Raw genomic sequence first — 11,857 nt, forward strand, 5'->3', positions numbered from 1 at the left:
AATTGACCCAGTGATAAGTGCCCCCCCATCAATATAACCAATTAATACAATTCAATTTTACAGAAAGATATTTACTATGATGATATAGGAAGATCGAAGTAGAAAGCACTTCCCTCCAGAGATATATTCCCTATCTCTTCCATCTCAGCCCCTAGTAAGAGTGGATTAAACCTAAAGCAATTGTGCTAAAGCTTTTCTCCCAATCAAGTTCATTTCTGAACATGCCATGGCCATTGGATGAGTGACTCCTTGCTTACAGGGCACAGCGTCAGCTCTCAGGCCAATTCATTATTGGGTTGGATCATATAAGTTGTACTCACCTGATCCAGCTACCAGCAAACTATAGCATGAATCTTATAAAATAATGCAAGACAGTGTACCAAAGGAAGGAATACAAATAGGAGGTGGCTCCATCCCAAACAGAGGCTGGATGCCACATGCACACGTTTCTTGGAGGCTATGAGTGAGGGAAGACTTGAGGTCTCTACCCCAGTCATAGGCTCTCCAGAGCTCATCTTTCTCATAACTAATCTGATTAAAAAGAAGAGAGCAGAAAATCAAGTCAGTAACATAAGTGAGCAAGGTGAGATCACACAAAATCAGAAGAAATAAATAAGAATAATCAGAGCAAGTTAGGCAGTTACATGCTACTGAGAACATAAAAAAGGAGGAATACCTTCAAAACTATAAAGTACCCAATTGTCAGAAGCCCAAATAGAGATCTTAAGTAACTCAATCACAGTGAAGGAAATTAATCTAACTGTAATGGAACCATCAAAGGAAGAAAAAAATCTCTTCTTGATGGATGCCCAGGAAATTCTATCAAACTTTCAAAAAACAATCAGTGCCTATACTGTACAAATTATTCTTAACATTGAGAAAGAGAACACCCTGTGTGTTTGTGTATTATGTTTTGATTTTTTATATGATTTCTTCCATTTATTTTAGTTTGTCTACATAGCATGACTATGGTGAAAACGTATTCAATAGGAAAGTATGTGTAGATCCTATATAGAATTGTATGCCATCTTGGGGAGGGAGGGGAGTAGTGGGGGGTAGGTGTGGGGGGGTTAAAATCTAAATTTTATGGTAGTGATTGTAGAACATTAAAAAAAATAAATTAAATTAAATTTAAAAAAAAGAATTGGGGCTGCATTCTGAACATGCTATACCATTCTCCTAATCAAGTTTAGAAATATATAAAAATATTTACATTTTTATATTTGTGAGCAAATTTAAATTCATTCTCACTTCGAGCACTGATCTTGAAATATGAAAAGTCACTGAGAATCTTGCTTGCTCTTATGTGATAGCACTGACTTCAGCTTTGCAAAGTTGAGAATATTACACAAATTTACTGCTTTTATAGTCTGTTGGTATGCATTTTGTACTTCACTATGTAAACTTTTTGTGAATTTCCAGATTATTCAATAAAAGATCACTTCTGTAAAAAAAAAAAAAAAGAGAGAGAGAAAGAAAACACCCTGCCAGAATTCTTTAAATGACAAATATGGTCCTAATACATAAGCAACGGAAAGATAAAACACAAACAGAAAACTATGCCAATATGAATGAGTTAATGAATACTGACTCAAAAATTTTAAATAAAATCCTATGAAATAGGCTACAGTGCTTTGTTGAAATCATTCACTCTGAACAAATAAGGTCAATAACAAAGATGGAAGGATGGTTCAACATTAAGAAAACAATCAGTTGATTGTTATTGATCACATTAAATTGATCACATTAATTGATCACATTAAAAATGAAAACATCTAGAAGTCATGTGATCATTTTAATAGCTGCAAAAAAAGCCTTTAAAAAAGTACAATACACTTTATGCTAAAACCCTACCAAATAGGGACATAGAGGCAACTTTTATAATATCATAAAAAGAATCTACCTAAAAAAAATCAAGTATCATACACAATAAGTATATACTGGAAGTTTTTCCAAAATATACTAGAAATACAGGAATGGTAGAAAAGGGAAGGTGCTATGAGAGCAGTCTTCAAATATTTGAATGGCTGTCATGTGAAAGAATGACAAAATGTATTTTGTCAGGCATCAGAGGTCCAAATGAGGAGCAATGGACAGATGGGAATTTCCCTCATTGCTAGCCTTTGATTTGAGTTAGAAACTCAAACATTTCTCTCTATTCTCCTGGTTGGTCCCCAATGTTCACAAACCGTCCCATGGTGTTACATTGTCCCACAAAAAACCACAAAAAACCCCCCAAAACATTGATTCATCAGAAGGCAGGGTATTATCCGGTTCTGTCCATAATGCCCCAGGCCTGCCTCTTTGCTGTTACCTCCATTATCCCTGTCTCGTTGCTCACATTTAGAAGGAAGTCTCTTAGTGATCTATCTGCTGTCATTCTGTTTTCATTGCTGTCCTTGGCTGCTGCATTTATTCATCCTCCTACATTTCTGTTGTTTGGGATATTCAAGAAGCAAATAATCTTTTCAGTTCTTCTTTTCTTTCTAAGAATGTTTCAAATGCCTATTTTTTTTGAATCAAACAGATTTCTTTCTTCATTTTCATTTATAAGTTCAGATCTGTAGAGTAGGTGACCCTTAGCTTGCATCCTGAGCTGCACTGCTCTTCAGAATACCTTATTCCACTTCTTCCTATATTTTCTGGTTGGGTCCAGAATAGTCTTGAATTTCCTTGCTTTTGCATGTGAAGATCTTTCTCTGGATCACTTGCAAAACTTGTTTCTCAGTTGAATTATTCAATTTAACCACCATGTGTTTTGGGGTTTGCAGCCTTGATTGTTTTCTGAAAGATATCTGGAAATTCTTTCAATTCATATTTAATTGGCTATGTTCAGAAGTTCTGGGCAGTTGTTAAGTTTTTTTGACTTGTCATGTCCTTCTAGGGGACCTAAGATCCTGGGGTTGTCTCTATGCATCCAGTCTTTGATATGGCTATTTTTTCTGTGCATAGAGAACACATTTTTTTTTGAATTTTATTGTTTTTTGCTTCTTTTCTTCGGGATTGTCCTTCACTTCTGTATATTTGCATTTCCAATTTATTGTTCTCTCTTACATTTCTTTGATGAGACCACATTGGAGATTCAAATTTTTCAATTCTGCATAATATTTTTACTTTGCAGACCATAAGTTCTGCTCTCATAATACTCATTTCTCTTTTGAACCACTGAGGAACTACATTGTGGTTCCAATTTCCCATTACAGGCCACAGGTGACTCTGTCTTATCAAGGATTGGGTCATTTTCATTTCTTTTGCTGTATTTCTTCATAGATGCCTGAGCTCACGTACTAGACCTGGAGGTCATAGTTCCTTCTGTTGTTAATGTTTTTTCCTGTTGATTTATCTGCCTATATTCAAGGTCCTTGAGTTTTCTTCTTCTGAAGAGTTTTCTTAATTTCAGTCTTCTCCCCCCTGTCCCTCTTATTTTCCCTTGACTCTTTCAAGGACCCAAGCAGGGTTCTGCTCTTGAGAGACTGCTGTCATACTGGCTGGCTATTATAGTCCAAGCAAACCTCTGCAACCCAGAGCCAGGCTCGCCATGGCACTGGAAAGAGGGAGGGATTGGGCTGGATTGTGAGGTTGGGTTTTATTGCAAACCCATGTGTTGGTCCTTGGGTCAACTAGCATAGCCTTGCTCCTGGTAGTGGGGAAAGGGTCCTGAGTGATTTCAGGGTTGGTATTAGTTCATTTTTTTCCTTCTTTTGCATTTTGGGTGTCCTAGACCATGCAGACAGCTGGCAGTGCTTTATCTTTGGTGCTTGATTCATTGGAGGGGTTTGAGAGGTCATGGAGATCAGAGAAACTGTCTAATCCTCTGCCTTGTTGCTCAACTTTTCAATGTGGTGTGCAGGACAGAACTTAATGCTTCAAACGTAGCCTAAACAGGGCAGGGAAATGATTACCTTTCTCATTGTGGACGTTTTTACTTTTCAAATACAACCTAAGATTGTAAGACACTGTTCCTGTGACCACAACCTAATATTTCCTCATCTGTAAAAAAAGGGACTTGGACTAGAAGCCCTCTAAGTTCCCTTACAAGTCTAGATCTAGGACCCATATCACAGGATTTAATCATACCAATCTTGCCATCTACTAGAAACCACATTTCTAGGCACAATTCTTTCATCCTACTTTATTTTATTTTATTTTATTTTACTTTTAGGCAATAAGGGTTAAGTAACTTGTCCAGGATCACACAGCTAGCATCTAAGCCCAGTGCCTCTACCCATTGTGCCACCTAGTGGCTGCCCCCATGTGTGCTACCTTTTGAATTTCCTCCTCCTTCTCTGCTTTTCCCATGATACCTGGTATAGTCGACTGCATCTCTATATTCTCCAGACTGCCCTCTTCAGTCCAGGACACTAGCAAACCTACTGTTCTCTATGGCCCAAAGAGTGACCTCTATACAACAATGAAAATAACACCCCCCCCCCTTCTGCCACAAATAAGGGAAGTACCAAAAATTAAAGGTGAAATTAATAAAATTGAGTGTAAGAAAACCATTGAATTAATAAAGAAAACTAGGAGTTGGTATTTTGAAAAAAATCAATGAAATAGATAAACCATTGGCTAGAGAGAAGAAAACCAAGTTACTAGTATCAAAAATGAAAGGGGTCAATATGCTACAAAAAAAGATGAAATTAAAGCAAGTATAAGAAATTATTTTGCTCAATTATATGCCAGTAAATTTAACCACTTAAGCAAAATGGAAGCATATTTACAAAAATACATACTACCCCGGATAGCAAAAGAGGAAATAGAATGCCTAAATAGACCTATTTTAGAAAAAGAAATTGAATATTCCATAAAAGAGTCTCTTAAGAAAAAAAGCACCAGCAACAAATTTATTTACAAGTGAATTTTATCAAATATTAAAAATCAACTAATTCCAAAATTAAATAAATTGTTTGGAATAATAGGCAAAGAAGGGGTCCTACCAAACTCCTATGAAACAAGTATGGTACTGATACCTAAAACAGGAAAAGTAAAAACAGAGAAAGAAAGTTATAGATCAATTTCATTATGAGTATGGATGCAAAACTCCTAAAAAATATACTAGCTAAAAGATTACAATATATTACAAGGATTATACATTATGACCAAGTGGAATTCATAGCAAGGATACAAGGAGGGTTTAACATGAGAAAACTATTAATATAATTGATTGTAAGACTAATAAAAGTAACAAAAATCATATAATATCAATAGATGCAGAAAAAGAATTTAAGAAAGTACAACACTCACTTCCATTGAAAACACTTGAAAGTATAAGCATAAATGGACTTTTCCTTAAATGGATAAAAAACATGTACCTAAAACTATTAGCAAGCATTATATGTAATTATATATAAGCTAGAAGCCTACCTAGTAAGATCTGGTGTGAAACAAGGGTGCCCATTATCACCAATATTATTCAATATTGTTTTGGAAATCCTAGCAATAAGAAAAGAAAAAGAAATAGGAGGAATCAGAATAGCGAAAGAGGTAAAATTATCTTTCTTTTTTTTTGCAGATGATATAATGATATACTTGGAAAATTCTAAATACTCAACTAAAAAGTTAATTGAAGCAACTATAATTTCAGCAAAATAGTAGGATATAAAATAAACCCCAAATAGTAGGATTTGAAATAAATTATGAGCATTCCCATATATTACCAACAGAATCCTGCAGGAAGAGATAACTAGAGATACTTCATTTAAAATAATTCTAGACAGTATGGAATACTGGGGAATATACTTACCAAAAAACCCCAAGATCTATAACCAAAACCATAAAAAACTTTGTGTGCAAATAAAATCAGATTTCAATAATGCAGAAATATTAATTGTTCATGGGTAGGAAGGGCCAACATGATAAAAATAATAAAATAATAAATTTACCAGAATTAATCTATATATTCAATGCCATCCCAATTAAATGACCAAAAAAATGTATTTTATGGAGTTAGAACAAAAAATGGCAAAATTCATTTGAAAGAACAAAAGGTCAAGAATATCAAGCAAACTAATAGAAAAAATGTAAAGGAAGGAAGTTTAGCAGCACCAGATCTTAAACTTTATTTTAAGGTAGTAATTATCAAAAGTATCTGGTACTGGCTAAGAAAAAGAAAGATTAGTAGATCAGAATATACATACAATCTACAGCAGCAAATGAAAGTAGTTACCCCCTGTTTGACAAGTGTATACACTAAAGTTTAGGGAATGAGAATTCATTATTTGGTTAAAAAAATTGTTGAGAAAGCTGGAAAGCAATCTAGCCGAAATTGTGCAGAGAAGAACAACTTATACCACTTACCAAAATAAGGTAAAAAATATAAACAGAGATGTTACAAGAAAATTTGAAAAACATAGAACATATTACCTATCAGACCTATAGAGAGGCGAACAGTTTATGAACAAACAAGAGATAGAGTGTTGTGAGATACAAAATAGATAATTTTGAAATTAAAACATGAAATGAAAAAGATTTTATAAAAATAAAATGTATGTAGCCAAGATTATAAGATCTTGGGAAAGCAGAAAATGTGGAGACAATTTACAGACAGTTTCTCAGATAAAGTTCTCATGTCTTAAGTATATATAAAATTTGGTCAACTCTATAAGAATGTGAGTCATTCCCCAATTGATAAATGGTCAAAGGATATAAAAAAGCAGTTTCCCAATGAAGAAACCCAAACAATTTATAGTCATATGAAAAAATGCTCTAAATCATTACTGATTAGAGAAATGCAAACTAAAACAACCTGGAGATATCATTATACACCTGTGATCCTATGATATTACAATCTCGGGCAAATCATATGATCCTTTTTGTCTCTCAGTTACTTATTACAGGTGATACTTATTACAGGTGATAATAATGCTTATACTCTTTAACTCACAGGGTTACTGTGAGGATTATATCATCACCCTTCCCCGCCCTACAGACCTCAGTGCACCTGAGAGTCCCATACTAGCCCTAGATGCCCCTTACTCCCTTTGCTGAGAAGGCTGAACTCCTGATTGTGTAGGGTTTGCCATGTAATATTTCCACTTTTCCCCATCTCCAGTGTTGTCCTAGCTGTGCTACAGAGCTGGCAAAGAGAACTGAGCTTCTGTCCTCCTTGCAACTCTGCTGAGCTCCCACAAGCCTGCTTTTCTTCAGCCTCCAGTCCACCTCGCAGTTCCAACTTGAGCAAGGCGTATCTGTGTCCCACCATACACTGAGACAGCCAGCGAGAGAGCCATCCACCTGTACTCTATTAGATTCTTTCCTTGTTCCCTGGGTTTAGGGCTGTCTGGGACAGCCAAGGCAGGGCACATATAAGGTGGGACAATAGGACAGAGTCATGAACCTCAGGACCAATGACAAGGTAAAGGGTTTGATTATGGGACAAACAGACACCCCCTTAAAGCTGCCACACACCGTTCAATGAGATACTTTCTGAGACAGTAGGAAGTAAACAAATAAAAAGACCTTGAGGTTTCTGTACTCTAGATCTTGGGGCAGGAGAGGTGGTGGACCAGGTGGAGAAGAAGCAATCCTCATCTCATGTGGAGAGATATCTGTGTCCAAGACCCAATAGTGACTGAGCCACTACTACCTCCCACCCCTCACCCATCCCACCGCCAGGAGAGACTATGGAAAATCTGTTTGGGAGCATGGGAAGAAAGAGAAAGGCAGCCAAGAGTGCTGAAAAGAGGCTAGATTAGAAGTTGGAGGACTATGGTAGTTCTGAGTCTGCCCCCTTTCTATTTGTGTGACTCCAGACCAGCCTTTCTAGGCCCCCACTGCCTCATCTTTAAAGTCAGGAGACTTTGTTAGATGATCTAGAAGATCCCTTCCTGCTCTAAATCTGTCATCGTAGGAAATTTCAAGCATTGCTTTCTCATTCCATCACCTCGCACAAATTGTGTCCCTCATTAAGGGCATATATCCATCCACCCATCCATAATTCACATTCTCTCTCTCTCTCCATATATACATACATGTATGTGTGTCTGTCTGTCTGTACATACACACAAACTTCTACTTCTAGTGCACCTTACCCCTAGGATTCCAGGTAGTTTCTTTTCTATCTAGTAGATTTCTCTAAATTTAGAGCCATATAATGAAGTGGTTCCAACTGTGTGAGTGTTGTGCCAGGAAACTCTACATTCCACTGGTAAAGAGGGAGCAGAAATAAGAAGTTGTTCTGTGGGAGTAGGGTCAGTGAAATGGACAAGAAGGGAGGAGATTCTGAGATAGAAGGCTGATGCCCAAAGTGAGGAAGTCTCTTTTAGAGGGAGTGTTTCTATGTTCTCTGGAGTGGCCTGTGCTGGGGTTGGTGGGACAGGTGTGTGCTGCTGTTTTCTGAATCTATACTGCTTGGAGTCCACTCCTACATCCCCTGCCTGCCATGGCTGGGGCAGGGCAGGAATGGGCGGACTGTGTTTGCCCCAGCCGGTCAGCATCACTAGCTCTGTGCTGTGGTGGGTAGCACTGTTGTCCAGGTAAGTCTGAAGTTTACTGGAACATAAAATGGGGGTTCAAAGACAAAGGGTCAATACACCTCAGGCATTGTTTGAGGGCCTAACCTGAGAAGAAACCAGGAGGCAAAGTGATGGAAAGAAGGTGTAGGTGATAGTGGGAAGGGATTAACATAACCAGTTCCTTAACTGGTGGAGAATTAAATTGTGGGGAATCATACTAAGACTTCCTTCCTCCTTTTCCCCATAACCTGTTGCCTCTTTAGGCTACATATTACAACATTATATCTGGATAGTACTTTATTCTGAAGTCCATGGTTCCACTAGAACGAGGAATCCTTATCAGTATTTCATTCTCATTTCTGAAACTAAGTTCTGCACTGAAATGCATTCATCTATGTTTTATCTCATTATAGAATTTTGTCTTTAGGGGAAAATATTTTAAATTGTGAGTGAAAATGGTCTACGTCACGGAGGGATGTTCAGAGGAAGGACAGATTTTTGTCTCGTTTGATTTCCTCTTTAAACAAGGAAGAGAAAGGAATACACGTTTAATAAGTACCTACTATGTGCCAGGCACTGGGTTAAGCATTTTACAAATATTATGTGATTTGATGTCCACAGTAACCCTGTTGGTAGGTGCCATTTAATACCCATTTCAGAGTTAAAGAAACTGAGGCAGAGGCTAAGTGATTTGCCCGGGGACATACAGCTATTAGGTTTCTCAGGTTCAATATGAACTCAAGTATTCCTGAGTCCAGATCCTGCACTCTGTGTACTAGTGGCCTCTGAGCTGCTTAGACTTGGAAAAGTTTAATTAAAAAATTGTCTCTCCACTTCATATCTTGGCTCTGAGTATTTTCTTGGGCTGCCCCTATGTTTGGAATGCTCTCTGTCCTTATCATCACTCCCTGGCTTCCTTGAATTCCTTCAAATCCCAACTAAAATTGCATCTTCAACAGGAAGCCTTTCCCAACTGCTTTTAATTCTCTTACCTTCCCTCTTTTAATTATTTACTACTGTCATATAGATGGGTTGTTTGTACATGTTTACTTGTTGTCTCCTCCATTAAATTGTGAATTGCTTAAGGTCAGGGACTGTCCTTTGCATCTTTTTGTAACCCTAGCATTTAGCACAGTGCCTGGCTTGTAGAAGGTGCTTAATAAATACTTACTGATTGATTGAATTAAAAGCAGTTTAAAAAAAAATTGTCTCTGACCAACTTATGTACAAAGCGAAGTGTGCTTAATTTTTCTTCCACACTACAAGGAAGCATTTAAGAGATGATGCAACAAGACGAGAATTAAGGCAGTGCTTTCCACACTGAGGTAGCAGCTGATAACTCTGAATGAGCTCAGTCCTTACATAGCACAGGCCCATCCAGTTTATTTGAAGGCCAAAAGCACTTCCAGGTGAGTCCTCCCTATGGGCCAGGGTCTTGATGGTCTCTCCCAAAGAAGCTCCTTGTTCCTTGCACCTCTTGTCATTGACACTTTGCTGGCTGCAACACCTAGACTGGATTCTGATGCCTGGATTGGGGAAACTCAAATTTTTAACAGATATCGAAAACTTTTATCTCTGAAGCTAGAGTGAAAAGAATAAATGAACAGGCCAAGGAATTCCATTTGTCAGAGGGACACAAAGCCTTCCCCCCCCCCCTTTTTTTTCTTTTAAGGAAATCTGCATATTTATTCTTTGTTAGTATTGAGTTTTTGACACTACAAATACTTCCCAAAAAACAGCTGAAGAAGCCCCCTCCCACACACTGATCGCATAATACCACTTAATAGTAATTATGACTGACAGCACATGCTTTTTTCAGTTTATCTATTACAGAAAGGAAGTATGCTTTAATAACTTGATACCACCTTTGTCCATTGTACTTGACCTGAATTTTATTGCCTTTTACTGTTATCTTTATTTACATTCTAGTAACTGTTGAGAATATAATTCTTTTATACCTGCCTTGTTTTTTAGTATTACTTCTTATAAGTTTGGCCTCTTAAGGGACCTAGGTTGTGAATGATGAGAATGGGGCACCGGAGCCTCTGAGCAGGGAGCTGGCGTAAAGTGACAGGCTAGGCAGGTACCTGGCTGAAGCAGAGTCAAGAGGAAACATTTCAGCAGAGCTCTGAAGGGCTTGGGCATGAGGGAAGCAAAAAGCAATGAGACAACTTGATTTGTGGTTTTCATTCTTCTCCCTTCAGCTAGTGAGGATCAGAGGTGAATGGAGTCTCAGAGACAGAAGAGAGAGAAACTATTCTTTCCCTTTGTGCCCTCAAGTGAGTTCCCTTCTGCTTCCTCATGATTTATTGCCTAGATAAGAATAATTGCCAGGGCTGTGATTGATTTGGCAGGAGGTTCTGCCAAGGGTTACATGACATCTGCTCTCAATTCCTGGCAAACTTCAGGGTGTCGCCTACTAAATAAAGTTCAAACTTTCTTCCCAGCTTTTGAGGCCCTCCATCATGTGGTGCCACCCTACCTTTGAAGCCATGTCTCATACTCCAGGGTCTCTACTTTTGTCAAGCCCACCCCTTGTGCTAGTTATTAAGGGTTTCCTATTGCTGAAAGTGTCTTCTCTTTCTTTGTCCCAGTACAATTTCAGTTTATCCCTTAAAGCCAAATTTTAAAACCATCTTCTCCAGAAAGCATCCTGTTATTTGATCTGACATGACCTTCCTTCAAAGACTTGCAGTAGCCTACTCATCTCTCTACAGAAGTGTAAAATGGGTCATTTCCAGATAAGGAATAGAAAAGGGACATGTTAAGAGTCAGGTGTAAGCCTTTCCCCTTTTAACTTGGTCTCACTGTATGCCATAAGGGAAGAAGTCACCATGCCCCGTCCTCCACCAGATACAAATGTAGTAGAGAGAATGAGAGATGCCTTGAGCCTTTTGAAAGGGCTCATGGTTCTGGCTGTTCATTCACCCACTTTTCCCAAACATGTGGCATGCCAACTGAAACCAGTTAAAGCATCTCTATCCATGCTCATACACATACATATACATATATGTACACACATGTGGATGCATGCAGATATGCATAGACATACATATATTTGATTCTGTTTATTTCATTCTGCATCAGTACATATATTGAAATGTGTTCTTAATGCTTCTCTGATTTCATCATATTTATTATTTTGGGGGCAAAATAAAATTAATTTAGTTTAGCACTCCCTTATTATGGATCTCTACTTTGTTAACAGGTCTCTGCTCTCACAGAAAGTCTTGCTATAAATATTTTGGTATAGAAAGGACCATTCTGTCTATTTTTAACTTCTTTGAAACTTTTGCCTTGGACTTTCCTGTTCATTTCTAAGTTAAGCTCATTCCCTTCTATCTTCTCCAACATCTTGCTCCATTCAGTTGTTTCCTCTACACCAAACATCTTTAATCCTTCTC

Source organism: Notamacropus eugenii, chromosome 2 (genome assembly GCF_028372415.1).
Source record: "Notamacropus eugenii isolate mMacEug1 chromosome 2, mMacEug1.pri_v2, whole genome shotgun sequence".
NCBI lineage: Eukaryota > Metazoa > Chordata > Mammalia > Diprotodontia > Macropodidae > Notamacropus > Notamacropus eugenii.